The sequence below is a fragment of the Thalassophryne amazonica genome, chromosome 1, assembly GCF_902500255.1.
Source record: "Thalassophryne amazonica chromosome 1, fThaAma1.1, whole genome shotgun sequence".
Lineage (NCBI taxonomy): Eukaryota > Metazoa > Chordata > Actinopteri > Batrachoidiformes > Batrachoididae > Thalassophryne > Thalassophryne amazonica.
This window is the reverse complement of record NC_047103.1, coordinates 111773058-111799462: the sequence shown is the minus strand read 5'-3', so window position 1 is coordinate 111799462 and position 26405 is coordinate 111773058.

Here is a 26405-nt window from a genome sequence, read left to right as displayed (position 1 = left end):
AACACATATCGGCCATCCGCTCTGAAAATGGGGAAATTACTTCCAACCCCAGTGAGATCAACACTATGTTCAGAAATTTTTACTCCAGTCTATATTCTTCTTAATTTGATGGAGATGAGGTTAGTATTAGCACTTTTCTCGACTCACTGCCTATTCCCTCTGTTCCTGTAGACCTCATTGAGAAGCTAGATGCTCCTATATCCCAAGCAGAAATAACCCAAGCCATCTCTTTGATGCAGTCTGGGAAGACACCGGGACCTGATGGTTTTCCCACTGAATTTTTAAAACAGTTTTCCAAACCCCTTTCATCGCAATTTGCAACGGTCCTACATGAATCACACCAACGTGGCTCACTTCCATCATCACTAGCTGAGGCTTTCATATCATTTATGGCAAAGAAAGGAAAAGACACGTCTGACTGCGCCTCCTATCGTCCTATTTCACTCCTTAATATGGATGCCAAAATTCTAGCGAAAGTCCTGGCTCTCAGATTAGAAGAGGTCTTCCCTCATATAATATCCACTGATCAGACTGGCTTTATTAAAAGCCGCCATGCTTTTTTTAATATCAGACGCCTTCTCGATGTGCTATATATGCCCTCCCAAGACAAAACTCTGGAATGCATTGTTTCTATTGATGCGGAGAAAGCATTTGATTGTGTCGAGTGGAAATATCTGTTTTCAGCATTATGTAAATTTGGCTTCGGTCCCATGTTTGTAGGCTGGATTAAGTTGCTCTACGCCACCCCTACTGCAACTGTGTGGACGAATGGCATAACATCCCAACCGTTTGCACTAGGCCGTGGAACACGACAGTGTTGTCCATTGAGCCCGATCCTATTTGATTTAGCAATAGAGCCACTTGCAGTCGCGCTCAGAAACAGCATTAACATCCCAGGCATCTATAGGGGTGGGGTGGAACATAAAGTCTCTCTTTATGCTGACGATCTCTTGCTGTATATCTCTGACCCGACTAATTCTCTGGCCGCGGTGTTGTCTCTTTTTGAAGAATTCGGACATATGTCCGGCTACAAAATTAACATCCACAAGACAAAGCTTTTTCCAATAAATGACGAGGCCCTGGCTGCCGATTACAGTAGCACCCCTCTTAAAATTGAGAAACGGCAGTTTACCTATTTAGGATTAGAGATCACCCATAAATTTAAGGACCTATTCTGCGAAAATTTCATAACTCTGCACAATCAGGTGAGAACGTCTCTACAACAATGGTCACCCCTTTCATTGACACTAGCCGGTCATATAAATTCCGTAAAAATGAACATACTGCCTAAGTTTATGTACTTGTTCCCAAATCCTTTTTTACTTTGTTGGATTCGACTATTTCCTCATACATCTGGCAGAATAAGAAACCCAGAGTAAGCAAAGCTGTGCTCCAACATTTGAAGATCGACGGAGGCATGGGACTACCTAATATGCGCTCCTACTATTGGGCAGCAAATATTCGTGCTCTCGCCTTTTGGTATAAATACAATCTTCGATCTGATGGCCTGGAATGGTTAACAGTTGAGCTGAACTCAGTCCAAAACATGTCACTCTCTGCGTTGCTTGGTGCCCTACTTAATTATCCAATCCCCAAACAAATAAAAAATCCAGTAGTACGCTCCGCTCTGAAGGTGTGGACTCAGTTTAGGAGGGCATTTAGTTTTGCCAAAATTTCCATGCTCAGCCCTGTTGCATCCAATCCCCTTCTTACCCCATCTCAGTGCCTTCACCTTCTTCCTTCATGGACTGACATAAAAAGGGCATCATTTCACTCTCACATCTATTCAAGGGCAGCAGTTTTTCTTCTTTTGACGAACTCTCTGAGAAATTCCACTTGCCCAAAATGCACTTTTTTTTTGTTATTTACAGGTCAGAGATTTTATGCGATGTACCTTATCATGCTTTCCCAATAAACCGGGTGCTAATCCAATGGACACATTTCTCTCCTTTAATCCAACCTTGAAGGGTGCACTCTCTAAACTGTACCGGAACATTATCGCACTCTCGCATTTGACACTACACAGGACCAGAAAGGCGTGGGAACAGGACCTAGGATGCTCGATATCCGCCGACCGCTGGGACTTGATCCTAAACTCGATTCATAAATCGTCACTATGTGCAAGACACTGCCTAATGCAATTCAAAGTGGTTCATAGAGCTCACAGATCAAAGGCTGAATTAGCTAGCATATATCCTGATGTTACCCCCACCTGTGTCAAATGTAAATTAGACGTATGTATTGGTTATGCCCCCACTTACAAACCTTTTGGAGTGAGATTTTTCACACTCTTTCAAATATCCTGAAGCGCGAACTCTATCCAAATCCTATGATGGCCTTATTTGGTACCTTTGGGCCTGACGATCCCTGACTGACTTCTGCAGAGCGCCACATGGTCTCCTTCTCCCTCCTTTCGGCCAAAGGTGGAGGGAGGCGACCTCGCCCACACACACTCAATGGCTGAGGGACATTATGCGCTGTCTTGCTCTAGAAAAGATGCGCTTTTCATTGAAAGGCACTGAGGGCAAATTCTATAAGACTTGGGGATCCTTTCTGACCTACTTTCACGACTCGCATGTGTTGTAAAATACGACTGTGGAATAGGCCCCTGACATTTGAGTAGCTCAAGATCTGAAGATCGACAAACCTGCTGACTGCTCTGTGTGCCTTAGCTGTGTTTCCTTAGTGGGGGTGGCAGGTTCAACGTTCTACCTCTATCTTGATATGATCAAGAGGACTCGTTATATGTTCCTACACAGGTGTTTGCATAATATATGGGAGGGTATATCATTTAACTGTACTTTCCACACTGGTACCTGCCTAATACCGGGATGTTATGTTCTGTTGTTGTTGCTATTATTGTTATTATATTTGTAATATACAGTTTCAAGGTGCACTGCTGCTTTTTTAATGTGTGTAAGTACACACACACACACACACACATATATATATATATATATATATATATATATATATATATATATATATATATATATATATATATATATATATGAGGTCTGTTAGAAAAGTATCCAACTTGGTCGTTTCAGCCTGTCGATGGCCGCTCGAAGCACGGCGCGCCCTCAGCCGCTGTGGGCCGTCTTTAATCTGGTTGTAATGGTCCTTAATCTGTGTGATGCCCATAAGATCTTCACCGAAAGCCATCTGAATTTTCCGAATGGTTTCCACCTGGCTGTCTCTCACAGTTTCTGAAAAAATTTTGATGCAGAAAAGCAGCAGTCACTCAGCCATTTTCCTGACAATAAAAATCCGCCGAGGGGCTGGACCACTCTTCCCACAAAGCGTGCTCACAGGCGAATAGGATTGCCAACCGTCCCTTGAAAAACGGAATCGTCCCTTATTTGGAAATAAAAGTGTGCGTTCCGTATTGACCTGAAACGGGACGCAGTTTGTCCCGTATTTCTGTGAGAATCAAAAAGTATTGTAAGTATTGTTTACTTTTCAAACTTTATTTTTTGCACTTTTTATTACACTAAATATGTAAATGTGCACTGTTACATTGTTTTGGATGATGCAAATTTTCTGTTGTTTTGTTGTTAAGCACTACAGAGAGATTTTTATTTTATGCTTTGAAGCAGGACAGAATGCTCATTTTGAAATTGTGAGTGAAAATTTATTTTGCACTAAAAATAAATTGCTAAATAATAATTTCCACGTGTTCGTATCAGAACAAATGCATGTATGCATCTACTTAAATTCAGGGTCAAGTCAACAGTCAAATGGTTAAAAATCATTTCACACAGACGCTGGGAAGGGTGAAGGCAATGGTCGGTCAGCCCTGGCGGTGAGGTGTCCCTTATTTATTTTTCAGAGAGTTGGCAACCCTACAGGCGAATGACACAACCGACAGGCGTGAAAAAACTCACGCATGTGCACAAAGGTTCAAGCTTGGCTGATGCAATCAAACGTGATTCAAATCCATATGGTTTTTGCAAAAAATAAAAAGGTCGGATACTTTTCTAACAGACCTCGTATATATATATATATATATATATATATATATATATATATATATATATATATATATATATATATATATATATATATATATATATATATATATATATATATATATATATACACGAGGGTAGGCTGAAAAGTTCAAATCAAAATCAAATCAATTTTATTTATATAGCGTCAAGTTTTATGTCTCTTTTCTTCAGGACAACCTGTGCTTTCAGAATATATATGTTTTGTTGTGTTTTATAAGTGTAATAAAGGTTTACAATCAAAAATAGGCAAGGAAAAAATAAAGCGAAAAATAATTTTCCACACACATTTATTCGAAACACACAGTAAACTATAATAAACAACTGATGGTACACTTTATAAAGGTAATTTGGGGTCTTGTGTGAAAGACTGAACAACAAAATGGTTCAAACAATAAACACAAATGCACATTTTGAACAATATATACAAAATGGTCTACGCGTTTTGTTGTCCATTGATATGGTAAACAGTGCTTTACACAGAGAAAGCAACAGTGTTATCCAGTAACATTCACATGTAAACTAGTGGAGCAATCCTGATAAATCAAAATCGAATACATTTTATTTATATAGCGCGAAATCACAACAAACAGTTGCCCCAAGGCGCTTTATATTGTAAGAGAAAAGCCATACAATAATTACAGAAAAACCCTAATGGTCAAAACGACCCCCTGTGAGCAAGCACTTGGCAACAGTGGGAAGGAAAAACTCCCTTTTAACAGGAAGAAACCTCCAGCAGAACCAGGCTCAGGGAGGGGCAGTCTTCTGCTGGGACTGGTTGGGGCTGAAGGGAGAGAATCAGGAAAAAGACATGCTGTGGAAGAGAGCAGAGATCAATCACTAATGTTTAAATGCAGAGTGGTGCATACAGAGCAAAAAGAGAAAGAAACACTCAGTGCATCATGGGAACCCCCCAGCAGTCTAAGTCTATAGCAGCATAACTAAGGGATGGTTCAGGGTCACCTGATCCAGCCCTAACTATAAGCTTTAGCAAAAAGGAAAGTTTTAAGCCTAATCTTAAAAGTAGAGAGGGTGTCTGTCTCCCTGATGCAAACTGGGAGCTGGTTCCACATGAGAGGAGCCTGAAAGCTGAAGGCTCTGCCTCCCATTCTACTCTTAAAAACCCTAGGAACTACAAGTAAGCCTGCAGTCTGAGAGCGAAGCGCTCTATTGGGGTGATATGGTACTACGAGGTCCCTAAGATGGGACCTGATTATTCAAAACCTTATAAGTAAGAAGAAGAATTTTAAATTCTATTCTAGAATTAACAGGAAGCCAATGAAGAGAGGCCAATATGGGTGAGATATGCTCTCTCCTTCTAGTCCCCGTCAGTACTCTAGCTTCAGCATTTTGAATTAACTGAAGGCTTTTTAGGGAACTTTTAGGACATCCTGATAATAATGAATTACAATAGTCCAGCCTAGAGGAAATAAATGCATGAATTAGTTTTTCAGCATCACTCTGAGACAAGACCTTTCTGATTTTAGAGATATTGTGTAAATGCAAAAAAGCAGTCCTACATATTTGTTTAATATGCGCTTTGAATGACATATCCTGATCAAAAATGACTCCAAGATTTCTCACAGTACTACTGGAGGTCAGGGTAATGCCATCCAGAGTAAGGATCTGGTTAGACACGTTTCTAAGATTTGTGGGGCCAAGTACAATAACTTCAGTTTTATCTGAGTTTAAAAGCAGGATTTCTCACAGTATTAGTAGAGGTCAGGGTAATTCCTGCAGTTTAACTAATTGGTGTGTGTCCTCTGGCTTCATGGATAGATAAAGCAGCGTATCATCTGCGTAACAATGAAAATTTAAGCAATGCTTTCTAATAATACTGCCTAAGGGAAGCATGTATAAAGTGAATAAAATTGGTCCTAGCACAGAACCTTGTGGAACTCCATAATTAACCTTAGTCTGTGAAGAAGACTCCCCATTTACATGAACAAACTGTAATCTATTAGATAAATATGATTCAAACCACCGTAGCGCAGTGCCTTTAATACCTATGGCATGCTCTAATCTCTGTAATCAAATTTTATGGTCAACAGTATCAAAAGCAGCACTGAGGTCTAACAGGACAAGCACAGAGATGAGTCCACTGTCTGAGGCCATAAGAAGATCATTTGTAACCTTCACTAATGCTGTTTCTGTACTATGATGAATTCTAAAACCTGACTTAAACTCTTCAAATAGACCATTCCTCTGCAGATGATCAGTTAGCTGTTTTACAACTACCCTTTCAAGAATTTTTGAGCGAAAAGGAAGGTTGGAGATTGACCTATAATTAGCTAAGATCACTGGGTCAAGTGATGGCTTTTTAAGTAATGGTTTAATTACTGCCTCCTTAAAAGCCTGTGGTACATAGCCAACTAATAAAGATAGATTGATCATATTTAAAATCGAAGCATTAATTAATGGTAGGGCTTCCTTGAGCAGCCTGGTATGAATGGGGTCTAATAGACATGTTGATGGTTTGGAGGAAGTAACTAATGAAAATAACTCAGACAGAAAAATCGGAGAGAAAGAGTCTAACCAAATACCAGCATTACTGAAAGCAGCCAAAGATAACGATATGTCTTTGGGATGGTTATGAGTACCGTATTTTCCGGACTATAAGTCGCACCGGAGTATAAGTCGCACCAGCCACTTTATCCATTATAAAGAAAAATAAACCATAAATAAGTCGCACCGGAGTATAAGTCGCACCAGCCACTTTATCCATTATAAAGAAAAATAAACCATAAATAAGGTCCACTGGACTATAAGTCCCATGGACATACAGGTATGTTAACATGAAAAGTTCAGATGATAATATTGTGACGGCTACCGTTTTCGGATGCATATTTCACCAGTCGCAACTTGTAATCTGCAGAGTATGATTTTCTTTTTGGTGGCATTTTTTCGGGCCTTCTCCATTGTCTTGTTATGTTATCAGTAACGTTAAAATTTTTATTTTTCTATGGTAGTCAGAAGTCGCAGGAACAGTCACACAAGCCTCGAGTGCCCTCTCGTGAGCTGCATTTTACCTACGGATATGTTTGTATTTTGCGGACCACATTGCGAGCCGAACCATGCAGCGCCTACCTGCGCAGCTCATGACCGCCCAGCGGTGTCGATACAGCTACTTCCAAGTGCAGACGCTAATCCTCCGCCGTCGCTCAGTGCTCCCATGCAGCTCTCAGCGTCAACTCTGCTCACACTGATATCCAAGGGTTGAAGCTGTCTTGTTAGCCGTCCCGGAATAAACACCATGTTTGTCTGCTTCAAACGCTTTTCACAATCATCGACGCCAGCTCCTTCCAAGTGCACACGCTAATCCTCCACCGTCGCTCACCCGGTGCTCCCACGCAGCTCTCAGCGTCAACTTAAACACTCTGCTCACATTGATATCCAAGGGTTGAAGCTGTTCTGTTCGCCATGCCGGAATAACAGCAAGCACCGTGTTCGTCAGCTTCACACGCTGTGGGTGAGGTGAGGAATACGCATCCAAAGTTCTGTTCTCTGATTGGTTATCGCGACCAGCGTGAACTATAGGATGGCCGTCATACTACAGTGCCCATGATGCATTGCATTTCCTTTTCCGGTGGCCATTTTAAAACATAGATCGACTCTGTCACGTAAAATTGTTTTGTTACAGTAAATTAATTGAGATCCTACCGGTATATTTTTCATTTATAAGTCGCACCGGAGTATAGGTCGCACCCCCGGCCAAAACATGTAAAAAAGTGCGACTTATAGTCTGGAAAATACGGTAATTTTTTCTCTAATAGTTAAAATTTTATTAGCAAAGAAAGTCATGAAGTCATTACTAGTTAAAGTTAAAGGAATACTCGGCTCAATAGAGCTCTGACTCTTTGTCAGCCTGGCTACAGTGCTGAAAAGAAACCTGGGGTTGTTCTTATTTTCTTCATATAGTGATGAGTAGTAAGATGTCCTAGCTTTACGGAGGGCTTTTTTTATAGAGCAACAGACTCTTTTTCCAGGCTAAGTGAAGATCTTCTAAATTAGTGAGACGCCATTTCCTCTCCAACTTATGGGTTATCTGCTTTAAGCTGCGAGTTTGTGAGTTGTACCATGGAGTCAGGCACTTGTGATTTAAGGCTCTCTTTTTCAGAGGAGCTACAGCATCCAAAGTTGTGCTCAATGAGGATGTAAAACTATTCAAGAGATAATCTATCTCACTCACAGAGTTTAGGTAGCTACTCTGCGCTGTGTTGGTATATGGCATTGGAGAACATAACAAAGAAGGAATCATATCCTTAAACCTAGTTACAGCGCTTTCGGAAAGAAACTACTGTAATGAAACTTATTCCCCACTGCTGGGTAGTCCATTAAAGTAAATGTAAATGTTATTAACAAATGATCAGACAGAAGGGGGTTTTCAGGGAATACTGTTAAGTCTTCAATTTCCATACCATAAGTCAGAACAAGATCTAAAGTATGGTTAAAGTGGTGGGTGCACTCATTTACATTTTGAGCAAAGCCAACTGAGTCTAATCATAGATTAAATGCAGTGTTGAGGCTGTCATTCTCAGCATCTATGTGGATGTTAAAATCGCCCATTATAATTATCTTATCTGAGCTAAGCACTAAGTCAGACAAAAGGTCTGAAAATTCACAGAGAAACTCACAGTAACGACCAGGTGGACGATAGATAACAACAAATAAAACTGGTTTTTGGGACTTCCAATTTGGATGGACAAGACTAAGAGTCAAGCTTTCAAATGAAGTAAAGCTCTGTCTGGGTTTTTGATTAATTAATAAGCTGGAGTGGAAGATTGCTGCTAATCCTCCCCCTCGGCCCGTGCTACGAGCATTCTGACAGTTAGTGTGACTCGGGGGTGTAGACTCATTTAAACTAACATATTCATCCTGCTGTAACCAGGTTTCTGTAAGACAGAATAAATCAATATGTTGATCAATTGTTATATCATTTACTAACAGGGACTTAGAAGAGAGAGACCTAATGTTTAATAAACCACATTTAACTGTTTTAGTCTGTGGTGCAGTTGAAGGTGCTATATTATTTTTTTTCTTTTTGAATTTTTATGCTTAAATAGATTTTTACTGGTAGTTGGTGGTCTGGGAGCAGGCACCATCTCTACGGGGATGGGGTATTGGGGGGATGGCAGGGGGAGAGAAGCTGCAGAGAGGTGTGTAAGACTACAACTCTGCTTCCTGGTCCCAACCCTGGATAATCATGATTTGGAGGGTTTAATAATATATATATATATATATGTTTGCTTTGGGAATTTTAATAAAAAGATTTTGAAAAAAAAAGTACACTTTTGTGTTTCATAATTTAACAATGACAGAGCTGGGGAATAACAATTTAGTGTTAAAAAGTACACTTTTATGTGTCATAATTTAACGCTGACAGAGTTGGGGAATAACAATTTAGTATCAAAAAGTACATTTATGTGTGTCATAATTTAACACTGACAGAGTTGGTGAATAACACAATTTAGTGACAAAAAGTACACTTTTATGTGTCATAATTTAACACTGACAGAGTTGGTGAATAACACAATTTAGTGTCAAAACGTACGAGGGTAGGCTGAAAAGTTCTAAGGCTCACTATGATGCAGTTAATGCATTAACTGTATCATAGTGAGCCTTAGAACTTTTCAGCCTACTCTCGTACACTTTTATATGTCATTATTTAACACTGACAGTTTTAGGGAATAACATTTTAGTGTCAAAAAGTACACTTTTGTGTGTCATAATTTAACACTGACAGAGTTGGGGAATAACACAATTCATTCATTCGTTAATCTTCAACCGCTTTTTTGGGTTCAGGTCGTGGGGGTAACAGCTCCAGCAGGGGACCCCAGACATCCCTTTCCCATGCCACATTGACCACCTCTGACTGGGGGATCCCAAGGAGTTCCCAGGCCAGTGTGGAGACATAATCTCTCTACCTAGTCCTGGGTCTTCCCCGGGGTCTCCTCCCAGATGGATGTGCCTGGAACACCTCCCTTGGGAGGTGCCCAGGAGGCATCCTTACCAGATCCCCGAACCCTCTCAGCTGGCTCCTTTCAACGCGAAGGAGCCAGCTCTACTCTACTCTGAACTCTACTCTGAGCCTCCCACGGATGACCGAACTTCTCACCCTATCTCTAATGGAGACACCAACCACCCTCCTGAGGAAGCCCATTTCAGCCACTTGTACCCACACTCCAGTTCTTTTGGTCATGACCCAACGCTCATGACCATAGGTGAGAGAAGGAACAAAGACTGACCAGTAGATCGAGAGCTTCGTCTTTTGGGTCAGCTCCCTTTTCGTCACAACAGTACGGTAGAGCGAATGCAATACCGCCCCTGCTACACCGATTCTCCGGCCAATCTCATGCTCCATCGTCCCCTCACTCGTGAACAAGACCCCGAGGTACTTGAATTCCTTCACTTGGGGCAAAGCCATACTCCCTACCCGGAGTAGGCAATCCATCGTTTTCCTGCTGAGGTGCTAATCCTCATCCCAGCCACTTCACACTCGGCTGCGAACCGATCCAGTGAGTCTTGGAGGTTACCGGCTGATGAAGCCGACAGGACCACATCATCTGCAAAAAGCAGTGATGAGACCCTGAGCCCACCAAACTGGAAACCCTCCTCCTCCCCTGACTACACCTCGATATCCTGTCCATGAATATCATGAACAGGATTGGTGACAAGGCGCAGCCCTGATGGAGGCTAACCTCCACCGGAAACGAGTCCGACTTACTGCCGAGCACCCAAACACAGCTCTTACTTTGCGAGTACAGATATTGGATGGCTCTGAGAAAGGACCCCCTCACTCCATATTCCCACAGCACCTCCCACAGTATCTCCCAGGGTACCTGATCATACGCCTTCTCCAAGTCCACAAAACACATGTAGACTGGGTGGGCATACTCCCAGGCACCCTCCAGGATCCTTGTGAGAGTAAAGAGCTGGTCGGTTGTTCCATGATCAGAACAGAACCCGCATTGTTCCGCTTCAATCGGAGGTTCGACTACTGGCCGAACCCTCCTTTCCAGCACCCTGGAGTAGACTTTACCAATGAGGCTGAGTACTGTGATGCCCCTGTAGTTGGCACACACTCTCTGGTCCCCCTTTTTAAATATGGGGACCAACATCCCAGTTTGCCACTCCTTTGGCACTGTCCCAGACCTCAACGCAATGTTGAAGAGACGTCTCATCTAAGACAATCCTTCCACACCCAGAGCCTTCAGCATTTCTGGACGGATCTCATCAACCCCTGGGGCCTTGCCACTGCGGAGTTGTTTGACTACCTCAGTGACTTCCACCAGGGAAATTGATGAAAATCCTCCATCAGCTTCCAGCTCTGCCCCTACTATAAAGGGCGATCTGGTTTGATGCAGGAATTCCTCAAAGTGTTTGTTCCAGTGCCGGATTACATCCTCAGTTGAGGTCAACAGAGTCCCATCCTTACTGTAGACAGCTTGGATGGTTCCCCGTTTTCCCCTCCTGAGGTGCCTCATGGTCCGCCAGAAGCACCTTGGTGCCGACCGAAAGTCCTTCTCCATGGTTGCTCTGAACTCCTCCCACACCCGCTGCTTTGCCTCCCCCACAGCAGAGGCTGCTGCCCTTCGGGCCTACCAGTATCTTGCAACTGCCTCTAAAGTCCTCCGAGATAACATATCCCAGAAGGACTCCTTCAGTTGGACTGCTTCCCTGACCACCGGCGTCCACCACGGTGATCGAGGCTTGCAGCCCCTTGACGCACCCAAGACCTTCAGGCCACAGCTCCCCGCTGCAGCTTCAGCAATGGAAGCTTTGAACATTGTCCATTCTGGTTCAATGCCCCCAACCTCCACAGGGATGCTAGAGAAGCTCTGTTGGATGTGTGAGTTGAAAATCTGTCGGACAGTGGGCTCCCCCAGACATTCCCAGTTCACCCGCACTACCCGTTTGGGCTTACCGGGTCTGTCCAAAGTCCTCCCCCACCCTCTGATCCAATTCACCACCAGATGATGATCAGTTGACAGCTCTGGCCCTCTCTTCACCCATTTGTCCAGAACATGCTGCCTCAAATCAGATGAGACGATCACAAAATCGATCATCGATCTTCGGCCTAGGGTGCTCTGGTACCATGTACACTTATGAGCATCCTTATGTTCGAACATGGTGTTCGTTATGGACAGTTGTGACTAGCACAGAAGTCCAATAACAAACGACCATTCGGGTTTAGATCAGGGAGGCTGTTCCTCCCAATCACACCTCTCCAGCTGTCTCTGTCATTGCCCATGTGTGCGTTGAAGTCCCCCAGCAGAACAATGGAGTCCCCCACCGGAGCCCCATACAGGACCCCATTCATGGAGTCCAAGAAGGCCGAATACTCCAAAATGCTGTTCAGTGCATATGCACAAACAACAGTCAGAGTTTTCCTCCCGCCATCCGAAGACACAGGGAGGCGACCCTCTCGTCCACTGGAGTAAACTCCAACGTAGTAATTTAGTGTTAAAAAGTACATTTTCGTGTGTCATAATTTAACACTGACAGAGTTGGGTAATAACACAGTTTAGTGTCAAAAAGTACACTTTTGTATTAATTTTAAAAAATTTTGTGTTCGGTGTCATCAAAAATTAAAATTTTTTTGATGACACTGAATACAGATTTCATAACACTAAAAATCATTTTGATCTAGACTGTTTCTTTCTCAAAAATAGAAATCACCACTATAATTATTTTACTGAGGAACAATTCAATCAATATTCCTTCATAAAGGCTGCATTCTCTATTATACATTTTAATACCAGAAGCCTTTCCACGAATTTTTCTAAAATCCATTACAACACTGCTAATACATATTTTTCAGTTATTGCAGTTACTGAGACATGGTAAAAAAAAAAAAAGTATGTTGATTCTGTCTAACTTGAGGATCATCATTTTTTTTTCCAGAAATAGGGCAAATAAATGGGTTGGTGGTGTGGCTCTTTATGTCAAATTAAATCATTACTGTGAATCTGAATATGTCATTTTCTTTGGATGGTGTTATCAAATGTGTTATTGTGGAAATTTGTGAAAAATCAAAAAACATAATTAGAAGCTGTTTTTACAGAGTTCCCAGGTCTAATATAGACACTTTTGTGGAGAAATTAACCCAGATGTACACTTCAATTAGAAATAAGCTTTTATTTGTTTGTGGAGACTTTAACATAGATTTTCTAAATCCTCATGGCCATATGTAGCGAACTTCCTGGATTCTGTGTCCTGTATAGGACTATATACAGCAATGGCTCACCCAACCAGGATTACTACAAACACATCGACACTCATTGACAATATATGAGCAAATAATCGTTGGGTATTTAATGGGCGGATTGCTTATTAGCGTCATCAACGATCACCTGCCCATTTTTGTTGTGTATAATTCTTTAGTTGACACTCCATATTCCAAAAGAAAATTGTTGGGTTTGCACCAGTTTTTACAGAAATGAGAGGCACAAACACTGAAAAGAAACCAGTCAGAGAGAGACAAATATATATATTTTTTGCTCTGCGCAGAGGAGGAGAACAATGAAGCAGCTTGTAAGTGCTCAGCTACAAAGCTCTCCTAAAATCTCCTCCTCTGCCCCAGCCTTTTATTTAGTTCAACATGATAAAAAACAAACAAGGACAGTCGGGAGAGGTTACACATGAGTCATGTCTGCAAGAGGGTGATAGCAAAGCGAGGTAACGGCTGAAACCTTCCATTCCTGCAACATGAGCCTTGCGGCTCGTCAAAGCAGGATAAGGCAAAATGAAAAATAGTTTGCTCAATCATGAAGAATGCAGACAACAAGTCTTTCTTTCTAAAACCTCCTCTTCTCACAAAGAGGAAAAATAATAAGCATAAACTATAAGAAAATAAATGATAATAATATAAGCATAAACTAAAGAAAATAAATGATAATAAGAGCATAAACTATATAAAATCCTTGACATAATCCTCCCTGTTTATCGTTTATTTACATAAGTTTGTCATGTCCAAAACACACTTCAATAGAAAATTTGTCCACTTTAACCACTTGTCTTATTACATTTTCAGCTAAAGCTTCATAGGCTAAGAGTGTGTTAACTCATCACGTCAACAGTTCAAGCTTGAACTGGAGTTGTTGTGTGGGCCGCTGAAGAGGAGGTACTGCTGGCCCACCACCACAAGATGGCGCCCTGCTTGAAGTGCGGGCTTCAAGCACGAGAGGGCGTCGGAGCGACCAGGAGTGACAGCTGTCACTCATCATCCGTACCAGCTGTCACTCATCCACTACTCATCACCACCACCATAAAGGCCAGACTGCAACTCCACCTCCCCGCTGAGAAATCAACTACCAATCAGGTAATTTTCTCTGCTGACTCAAAACATTGAGTAATAATCTGAACTTCTTTGCAGCCGTTTTCCTGTGGTGTGTCCTTATCTGTGGGATTGGCGTTTGGTGTGATCAGCGACGGCTTCGCTTCACACCCCAACCATATAAGTGGTTAGACAGGAGCTGCACGAGTGTGTGATTGGAGGTGGAGGTTCTCCCTCCTTTACTCAATACAGACTGTGGGATTACTGAGTGTGCGACTCACACTCATCTGGACTGTCTCTGTTCTCTGCCAGCAGTACCGGGTCTGACTGCTGAAGACAGCGGCCACCTGGGGCGCAGGGCTTGGCGGCTCCGGTGTTCTTCAGCTCCGTTGGCGGTGGAAGCGGTGTGGATCCGGCTTTTCTCTCACCAGGCGTCTTCTATCGTCGAGCCTGCCCACACGTCACCTGGTGTATGATTGACAGTCACTGTATTGTTATTGTCTGTACATCGTTGTGTGATTCACAACATTAAATTGTTACTTTTTGGCTTATCCATTGTCCGTTCATTAATGCCCCCTGTTGTGGGTCCGTGTCACGACACTTTCACAACAGGATTTCTCGGCCAGCGTCATGGATCCCGAGGGGCGTCAACCATCGCTTGAACAGCCAATGGAAGAGCGAGGTGCACAGGCGCCAGCAGGAGGCGTGTTGGGTGAGCTGCAGCACATCTTAACCGCCTTTACTGCTCGGTTGGACTTAGTTACCGAGCAGAGCAGTGTTCTCAATTGTAGGATGGAGGCTCTCACTGCCCAGGTGGAAGCGCATGCTCAGGGCGCTGCTGCAGCACCTCCTCCTGCTGACCGTGTGCCAGAAACAGACATTCCGCTGGTCGTTCAATGAACCCCCCCACCTTCCCCTGAAGCATACATAAGTCCTCCGGAGCCGTACGGAGGCTGTGAGGAGACGTGCGCGGACTTCTTGATGCAGTGCTCGCTCGTCTTTTCACAGCGTCCCGTCATGTACGCAGCAGACGCCAGCCGGGTGGCTTATGTGATCAATTTGCTTCGAGGAGAGGCACACGCCTGGGCTACGGTGCTTTGGGAGCAGAATTCACGGCTCCTAACGGTTTATACTGAGTTTGTGAGGGAGTTCCGACAGGTGTTCGACCACCCTCATAGAGGCGAGACCGCTTCAAGTGTGCTGCTGTCGATACGGCAGGGGCGTCGGAGCACAGCGAAGTATGCAGTCGACTTCCGCATCGCGGCAGCGCGAGCCGGCTGGAATGCTGTTGCGCTCAGCGCCGCCTTTGTAAATGGACTGTCTCTGGTCCTTAAGGAGCACCTGGTGACGAAGGACGAGCCGCGGGATTTAGATGGGCTTATCGACCTGGTTATACGGTTAGACAACCGATTAACGGAACATCGACGGGAACGAGACGAGGGGCGTGGCCAGGCACAAGCCGTCCCTCTTCCTCCCGGGTCCGAAAGGAAGCCGACTTCCCACGCTCCACTGCCAGGGCTCTCCACGTGACAACAGCTCCCCCTGCTGACATTGCTATGGAAACGAGCAGGGCCAAAAAACGATCAGTTCAGAGACAAAGGAGGCTGATCCGGGGAGAGTGTTTTCTCTGCAGCTCTACCGAGCACATACAGAGAGAATGCCCCAAACGGTCAAAACAACAGCAGTCCTTAGAGACTGGGCTAAGGGTGGGTCACAACACCCACGTGGGGAAACCCCGACGATCTGCACGAATCCCAGTCACAATCCTGAGTGGGGATCTAACCCTTCACGCCCCAGCACTGGTGGACACGGGGTCAGAGGGGAATCTGCTGGATAGCAGATGGGCAAAGGAGGTTGGGCTCCCTCTAGTGGCCTTACCATCACCATTGTTGGTGCGGGCGCTAGATGGCACCCTTCTTCCACTAATCACACACCAGACACAGCCAGTGATATTGGTGGTGTCTGGGAATCACAGGGAGGAGATTGTGTTTTATGTAACACCTTCTACCTCCCGAGTGATTTTGGGTTTTCCATGGGTGTTAAAACACAATCCCTGGATTGATTGGCTGTCTGGGGTTGTGGTTCAGTGGAGCGAAACCTGCCACCGGGAGTGTTTAGGATCCTCGGTTCCACCCGGTGTGACTGCTAAGGAGGAGGTTTCAGTCCCCCCCAATCTGACGGCGGTGCCGGACTAGTACAACGACCTTGCTGACGTCTTCAGCAAGGATCTGGCACTCACGCTACCCCCGCACCGTCCGTACGATTGTGCCATTGATTTGATGCCGGGCGCTGAGTACCCGTCCAGCAGGCTGTACAACCTCTCACGTCCGGAACGCGAATCAATGGAGACCTACATCCGGGACTCGTTAGCTGCCGGGTTGATCCGGAACTCCACCTCCCCGATGGGTGCTGGTTTCTTTTTTGTGGGCAAGAAGGACGGTGGACTCCGTCCATGCATTGATTACAGAGGGCTGAACGAGATCACGGTTCGCAACCGATACCCGTTACCTCTGTTGGATTCAGTGTTCACGCCCCTGCATGGAGCCCAAATTTTCACGAAATTGGATCTTAGGAATGCTTATCACCTGGTTCGGATCCGGGAGGGAGACGAGTGGAAGACGGCATTTAACACCCCGTTAGGTCACTTTGAGTACCTGGTCATGCCATTCGGCCTCACCAATGCGCCCGCGACGTTCCAAGCACTGGTTAATGATGTCTTGCGGGACTTCCTGCATCGGTTTGTCTTCGTATATCTAGACGATATACTCATCTTTTCTCCGGATCCTGAGACCCATGTCAAGCATGTACGTCAGGTCCTACAGCGGTTGTTGGAGAACCGGCTGTTTGTGAAGGGCGAGAAGTGTGAGTTCCACCTCACTTCTTTGTCCTTCTTGGGGTTCATCATCTCCTCCAACTCCGTCGCCCCTGATCCGGCCAAGGTTGCGGCGGTGAGAGATTGGCCCCAACCAACGAACCGTAGGAAACTACAACAGTTCCTCGATTTTGCAAATTTCTACCGGAGGTTCATCAAGGGCTACAGTCAGGTAGTTAGCCCCCTGACAGCCCTGACCTCCAGAAAAGTCCCCTTCACCTGGTCGGATCGGTGCGAAGCCGCGTTTAGGGAGTTGAAATGCCGGTTCTCGACTGCACCTGTTCTGGTGCAGCCCGATCCCAAGCGCCAGTTTGTTGTTGAAGTGGATGCCTCTGACTCAGGGATAGGAGCCGTGCTGTCCCAGAGCGGGGAGTCCGACAAGGTTCTCCATCCATGTGCCTACTTTTCCCGCAGGTTGACCCCAGCTGAACGGAACTATGACGTCGGCAATCGGGAACTTCTTGCGGTGAAGGAGGCTCTTGAGGAGTGGAGACACCTGTTGGAGGGAGCATCGGTACCATTTACGGTTTTCACGGACCATCGGAACCTGGAGTACATCTGGACCGCGAAGCGTCTGAACCCCAGGCAAGCCCGCTGGTCACTGTTCTTCGGGCGTTTTGACTTCCGGATCACCTACCGCCCCGGGACAAAGAACCAACGATCTGACGCCCTGTCCCGGGTGCACGAAGAGGAGGTCAAGACCGAGCTGTCAGACCCCCCTGAAACCATCATCCCTGAGTCCACTGTCGTGGCTGCCCTTACCTGGGACGTGGAGAAGACCATCCTGGAGGCCCTGACACGGAGCCCGGACCCGGGGACAGGTCCGAAGAACAAACTGTACGTCCCACCAGAGGCCAGGGCTGCGGTCCTTGACTTCTGTCACGGTTCCAAGCTCTCCTGTCACCCAGGGGTGCGAAGGACAGTGGCAGTGGTCCGGCAGCGCTTCTGGTGGGCATCTATGGAAGCCGACGTCCGGGAGTATGTCCAGGCCTGCACCACCTGTGCCAGGGGCAAAGCCGACCACCACAAGGTCCAAGGCCTCCTCCAGCCTCTGCCTGTGCCTCGTCGCCCCTGGTCTCATATCGGCCTGGACTTTGTCACGGGCCTCCCGCCGTCCCAGGGAAACACCACCATCTTAACGATAGTGGACCGGTTCTCCAAGGCGGCCGACTTCGTGGCCCACCCGAAGCTCCCGACGGCCCAGGAGACTGTAGACCTCCTGGTCCACCACGTCGTGCATCTGCATGGGATTCCATCAGACATTGTCTCGGATCGTGGTCCTCAGTTCTCCTCCCAGGTCTGGTGGAGTTTCTGTAGGGAACTGGGGGCCACCGTCAGTCTCTCGTCTGGGTACCACCCCCAGACGAACGGGCAGGCAGAGCGGACTAACCAGGAACTGGAGCAGGCCCTCCGCTGCGTGACCTCCGCGCACCCGACGGCCTGGAGTGACCATCTGGCCTGGATCGAGTACGCTCATAACAGCCAAGTCTCGTCTGCCACCGGCCTCTCCCCGTTTGAAGTGTGTTTGGGGTACCAGCCCCCATTGTTCCCGCTAGTGGAGGGAGAGGTCGGGGTGCCCTCGGTCCAGGCCCATCTGAGAAGGTGCCGTCGGGTGTGGCGTACCGCCCGCTCTGCCCTGCTCAAAGCCCGGACGAGGGCCAAAAACCATGCAGACCGCCGGCGTTCCCCGGCCCCTGCGTATCAGCCTTGGCAGGAGGTTTGGCTTTCCACAAAGGACATTCCCCTGCAAGTGGAATCCCAGAAGTTGAAGGACAGATACATTGGACCTTTCCCCATACTCAAGATCCTCAGTCCAGCCGCAGTGAAGCTGGCAGCTTCAGCTTCACTGCGGATCCACCCGGTTTTCCATGTGTCACGCATCAAACCTCACCACGTTTCACCCCTCTGTACCCCCGGACCAGCGCCGCCTCCTGCCCGGATCATCAACGGGGAGCCGGCTTGGACCGTGCGCTGGCTCCTGGATGTCCGTCGGAAGGGCCGGGGGTTCCAGTATTTGGTGGACTGGGAGGGGTATGGACCCGAAGAACGCTCCTGGGTGAAGAGGAGCTTCATCCTAGACCCGGCCCTCCTGGCCGACTTCTACCGGCGGCACCTGGACAAGCCTGGTCGGGCGCCAGGAGGCGCCCGTTGAGGGGGGGGTCCTGTTATGTGGGCCGCTGAAGAGGAGGTACTGCTGGCCCACCACAAGATGGCGCCCTGCTTGAAGTGCGGGCTTCAAGAGAGGGCGTTGGAGCGACCAGGAGTGACAGCTGTCACTCATCATCCGTACCAGCTGTCACTCATCCACTACTCATCACCACCACCATAAAGGCCGGACTGCAACTCCACCTCCCCGCCGAGAAATCAACTACCAATCAGGTAATTTTCTCTGCTGACTCAAAACATTGAGTAATAATCTGAACTTCTTTGCAGCCATTTTCCTGTGGTGTGTCCTTATCTGTGGGATTGGCGTTTGGTGTGATCAGCGACGGCTTCGCTTCACACCCCAACCAGATAAGTGGTTAGACAGGAGCTGCACGAGTGTGTGATTGGAGGTGGAGGTTCTCCCTCCTTTACTGAATACAGACTGTGGGATTACTGAGTGTGCGACCTCACACTCATCTGGACTGTCTCTGTTCTCTGCCAGCAGTACTGGGTCTGACTGCTGAAGACAGCGGCCACCTGGGGCACAGGGCTTGGCGGCTCCGGTGTTCTTCAGCTCCGTTGGCGGTGGAAGCTGTGTGGATCCGGCTTTTCTCTCGCCAGGCGTCTTCTATCGTCGAGCTCACAACAGTTGTGAGCTTTTCAATATCATCATAATTCTCAACACAGTCATTATAGTTTTCTCCACTAAGGTCTGACTGTTTCAATGTTTGATATTTTGGCATAGTTTGTTGGAAAGCCAGATTACACTGTACAAATGTATTTGACACCATTTTGCCAACCATTGTTTTGATACAAGGGATCACACAACACATGCAAAGTCCAATCAGAATTAGGACTATAATAACTGGTGTCACCATTTTCAATAGTAACTGCCACCATGGTTCTGAAGTCAACCAGGACCAGGGATTCCACCGGTTCACAGCTACGGTGTCTTTATGCATTGCATCACGACGTTTATTCAGCTCTTCCAATGCGTCCTGCACATCCACTGAATGAATGGAGTCTGGGATGAAAGTAAAGCATGTTGTGTTCAGCAGAACACAAACTCCTCCCTGTGAACCAGTAAGCAAGTCTAAAACCATGTGATTTTGCATCACCATGGTACGTAAAGCATCTATTTCAGTATTTTGAGCTGCTACTATTTTCTCAGTTACATTCATGAACAGACCCAATCGATAATTCAGAGTTTCAATCATTAATGAATTTTTTACCACTCCTATCCAGGGGAACAATGAATGTGCTATTTTATCTCCTACAGACCACAATTTTTGGTCCTTTGGTACATCCGAGCCCCACATGTGATCATGTGGTAACACATCTGGGTATATCAATCTCCTCCGTCTGGTACTGCCATTCTTCTCTGTGGAGGTCCTTGGCACTACCACATATGTATGGTCAGTCACCTGGGTAGGTGCACACACACCACCCCAATTTGGTGGGAGACTCATGTACAGTCTGGAACCACAAAGCCAATAGATGTCATCATACACCGGAGTACCATTTACAGGTGGTAGCAAAAACTTACTAACATAAGCACATGATTCATCCGTTCCCCATGGACAGGAGCCTGTATAATTACATCCCCGTCCAATGTGATGAAGATAAGTACCATCCACATAATATGTTTTGGTTAGGCTTAAATTATTTGATAAAACATACGTTTGGGTACACAGACGTTTCTTAATTTTACCTACAGTTTTATTCCCTGTCCCGTAAAAGCAAATCGGGAATGGCCGTTGTGATGACAATTTAACATGTGATGATATTTTTGCATTTCCCTTCAGTCTAGTCAATAGAGCAGCACTCGGGCACGCTTGTACATCTTCTGTTGAAGTCCCTATCATAAAAGTGGTTGCACTGAGACAAGTGGTATTACGTCTTATCAGATTTGCTGAGAACTGTTGCCCCTGAAATACAGTTTGATTATGCATCCGTATGATAAGACATTCTGTCACCCTAGCAGGGTACGGTTTAGCCGTCAGAGCTGGGTGTGTTGAGGATATAGGCATTTGCGAACAAACATAACAATTAGTAATGTAATTCCATAGCCAATAAATGAACATATCTGTACCACAAATTAGTATGGTATATATGAGGGTGTCCATCTGTCTCATTCACATTATGAATAAACCTCTTCTGATGTTGCTTGCGTTGTTCTCTGGCTCGGTCCACAGTGAGCTGCAATTCTTGGGTCAACCACCAGGCCAGGAATCCGAGGAGCACGAAACACACTAAGATCACAACGCAACCGGCTGCCCTACCAACAGTCCGGCAGCGGCGGCGCTGAGCACGCCGCTCCCCTTACACTGTGGAGGCAGCCAACACACGCTGTATCTTACAGTGACTTAGATGTATCCACGTTGATCTCTCTGCTATCTTTACTGCAGTTGGTGTTGTTAACAGCACTTGGTATGGACCTTCCTAACGAGGATTGGACCAGTTCTTCCTCTTAATCACTCTGATGAACACCCAGTCTCCTGGCTGGACTACTGGAAGGCCGTCCTGTGGGAGATCAAAATTATTCTGCAGTAAATGTGTTTGAGTTATCTCTTTCTGTGTTAATGTCTTTTTCATAAAATCTGCTAATGTTTGTTCCTCATCTGCTGTTTTAGTATCCATGTCAAAAATTGGTAGACGATATGGTCGTCCATAAAGTATCTCAAATGGTGTTAAACCTGATGGTGTTGGTGTTATTCTCATATACAATTTTACTAGGTCCAAACATTCAATCCAGGTTCGTTTTGTCTCTTCCATACATTTCCTTAGTCTTGTTTTTATTGTGCCATTTGTCCTTTCCCCTAATCCTGCACTTTGTGGGTGGTAAGCACAATGATGTTTTAACTTAATTTTCATGTGTTCTGCTACTCTTTGTACAACTTCATTTACAAAATGTGTTCCATTATCACTGTACAATGTCTCTGGTATTCCATAATACGGAATAATTGTCTTACACACTGCTTTTGCTACTGTTAAAGCATCTGCTTTTTGTGATGGAACAATTTCTACCCATTTTGAAAAGGCATCAATTAATACTAGACAGTATTGATAAGGTCCACATCGATTTAGTTCAATAAAGTCCATATGAACAATTTGAAAAGGATACTGTGGTTTTGGGAATTGCCCTCTCCGGGGTCTTATATTTCCCTGTGGGTTGTGTTTCAATCAGGTAACACAGGCTTTACAAAAAATTTTTGAGTATAAATTAAATCCATAGGTAGTAAAGTATTGGTCTACCATGTATACCATCCCCCCTGTCGACACATGCGTTAACCCATGCGTCGCAATTGCGGCTGCTTTGAATAAGCTTTTGGGTAGGATGGGTTTGTTATGTACACAATAAAGTCCTTTGGGGTTTGGGTTTGCCCCATTTTTCAACCACAAATGTCGTTCCTGCGCTGGTGCCTGTTTTTGCATATCCAATAAAAGGTCAGAATCTATTAATGGTTCATTGTCTGTCTGAGCTGTGTAAATAGAAGAAGTACCATATCGACCAGCTGCTGCTTCTTTCGCTATTTTGTCTGCCAGGCAGTTTCCTCTGGAGACAAAATCTGTACCTCTGGTGTGGGCTGCGCATTTACATAATGCCAGGTGTGATGGTAATGTCACTGCTTCTAGCAAATTTGTGAGTAAGCCTGCATGTGCACCTGGATTACCACTGGTTTCCCTGTAGAGGTTATCATACCTCTTCGTTGCCATTGTTTTGCAAAGAACCAAATTGTTGAAAATGCATATTGACTATCTGTATAGACTGTCAGTTTCTGTCCTTTAGCCAAGATACAAGCTCTGGTTAATGCAATGAGTTCTGCAGCTTGGGCTGATTTAAAATGATCGATCTGTTTTGCTTCAATAACAGTATTTGATAATTGAACAACAGTATAGCCTGTTAATGTCTGTCCTTTCTGATCTTTGAAACATGAGCCATCCACAAAGTAATGTAGTCCATCTGTAAATGGTTCGTCTGTTAAGTCTGGTCGAGGTAATTGTTGTTTCTGTGTGTCTGCCAAACAATCATGCGGTTCACCGTCTGTCTCAGTAGGTAGGAGCGTGGCGGGATTCAAGGTGTTGCATCTTTCAATGGTAATATGTGGCTGAGACAGTAGCATTGCTGTATATGCTATCTGTCTAGCAGGCGATAAGAATGTATCCAAACGTTTGGAATAATAGCCAACTGGTTTATTTTTATTACCATGTTGTTGTAGCAAGACTGCATACATGAATCCCTGTTTTGTGTCCACCATGAGAGTGAATGGCTTGGCATAATTGGGCAGAGATAATACTGTGGAACTCAAGTTCTTGTTTAAGAGCTGTAAACTGTTCTTCAGCTTCTTCATTCCACTGTATTTTGTCACTCATAGCCATTGGTTTAGAGTGTATTAAATCCTGCAATTTCTGCACCTTCTCTGCATAACATGGAATCCAGGCTCTGCAATAATTACAGATACCTAAAAAAGTTGTCATTTCCTTTTTTGTTGACGGTTTAGGCGCTTTGAGAATAGTGTGCTTTCGATCGTCTTGTATTCGTTTCCCCTCAGCTGATAGGACATGGCCTAAATAAGTCACTTGTGGTTGCACAAACTGCAACTTTTGCTTTTTAATTTTACTTCCTGTTTCTGCCAAATGTTGCAAAAGCATCATGGTACATTTTGTACAGCTGTCTTTTGTCTTTCCTGCCACCAAAATGTCATCTACATACACCAAGATTTGTGAATCTTCTGGTGGAGTAAATGAAGATAAGCACCAATTTATTGCTTGTGTAAAAATGGTCGGACTGTCAGCAAAACCTTGAGGGAGTCTTGTCTATGTATATCTTTTCCCTTTGAATGTAAAAGCAAACCAAAATTGAGAGTCTGGATGAACAGGTACTGAGAAAAATGCATTACTGATGTCTATGACAGAGAAGTACATATTTCCAGGACTTAATCTATCATCTGAGTCAGTGGTCACATTGTGCTTTCTGATCCATGCACTAATTTCTGGCTTCAAACCATTCAGGAGGGCTTGTTTCAGCTGATTTTGATATGCTCCCGCTTGATCATCACTATGCGGTATACCGCTGTTTGCACGGAAAACTGTCCCTAAACGCTGATTATAATCATCCACATCCTCATCTGCCTTTTGTTTACACGCATTTATTTTACCATAGTCCGCTTTCTGTTTAAACTTGTTTGTAACTCTGGTCATTAGATCGGTTATTTGAGCCTGTAACGCCGCTGCCGGATCTTCCTCATTCCCGTATGGCAGGACCGTGCCGTCTGCAGCACGTCCTGTAAATGTCCCTCTCACGTGGACCCAGTTTCGTCCCAGAGCCAATTGTACGGCCTGTCCTACTTCACAGCCATTCAACCTATACGCTTTTATAATATCTTCTATTCCTTTTACCCACTCTTCCACATCAGCTTGTGGGTCTGGCAGGCCAGACACGGCCTTTGCTGCCTCTTCTGGTGTCCATGGACGGAAGACATGAAGGAATGGCGGCTGTCCTTGAGCTATATTTGGGTTTGGGACCTGGATCATTGGAGCAATAAAACTGTGATCTGGGGATATACTGAAACCGTATTTTAGAGGTGGCTTAATCATAGCCCTGTCTCTCAAAATGTATTTTTCGGGCATTAAAGAATTTGCTGCCGCAGGCGGGGTCAATACAGTTGAAAATTCCACCCTCTGATTATCCAAAAATGGATTTGGATACAGTGAGCTTATTGGGTCATATGACGGACCTTCAGAACTCCCCTGGGGATAATTAGGGTCAAAAATCGGGTCCTTTACCAGTGGTGGAGCCACTGTTGGTGCCGCTTGTCTTATTGCAGCCTGATTTTGTGGCTGCAGGGGTGGATTTACATCACGGCCTCTCACGGCTGTCTCATTATCTTCAGGTTTTACAAACATTACTTTCCTCTCTGACTTTCCTTTCTCCTCTTTTTTCCTCTTTATGGCCTCTACTCTCATCTGTGTTTCACTGAGCCATACTTTTGCACACTCTCTCTCTCCTTCTTTTCTTACTTTCCTGTTACCCTTTTATTTGCTGCTGCTGCTGTAAGCTTTAACACCAAACCTTCACAATCTGGCATAACCAATTTACCTGAAAAGCCATATTTCTTTTTTCATTTAATTATGTACTTCAGATTTTCCGGATTGTGTTTGTGCATGTATTTTTCGTCGCCCTGAAATAGGGGCTTATGTTCTGTGCATGTGTTTCCCATGTTGGTCACCTATTCCCCTTCACTCTGCAAAGTTCAGGTCAAGCTTCTACCCCGTGGGGCGGACCTTCCTTGGAATCCCCCTCTTTGCAGACTCGTCGGGAATATGTGAGTGTGGTGCGTATGGACTTAAAATGACCTACTTTGCAGACAATGGCTCCACTTTTATCCCCTGATAAAATGGGATATCAAGCTGTCCGTGCTTCAGTCACTCACAGTCTCATTCTTTTATTATTACTAAGGAATACTCAGTCAAACAATACCACACATACAGTCCGACACTGTCACACACACTCCCACAACCGCTCCAACTCTCACACATATACAAAATAAATTACAGATTTCATCAATGATTGCAATTACAGACAAGCCCTCATCTAAAAAAAAATAAAATAAAAAAATAATAATAATAATATAAGCATAAATAAAGAAAATAAATGATAATAAGAGCATGAACTATATAAAATCCTTGACAAAAATCAAAGGAATCTATAGCCAATTTTAGAATGGATTTATCACACCAAGATTGGCGTGGCATCTATATTGAGGACATTGACCAATCATATGAATCATTTATCTTAAAGCTGTATGTTAAACATTGTCCATTGATATTAAGTGTTGCACATAAGCGAAATACTGACAAACCCTGGTTCACTAAGGGATTGCTGAAGGCATGTAAAAGGAAACATTTTTTGTACAAGCAATTTTTTTAAGTGTAGAACAATTGTCGCTGAGAGCAAATATAAGACATAAAAACAAGTTGACCAATATTATGCAATCTGGCAAAAGGCAGTATTATCGTGATTTGTTGGAAAAAAATAAGACAAACATCAAAGGTACTTGGAGGCTCTTACAGTTTTTCTCAATTGATAAAACACTGTTCC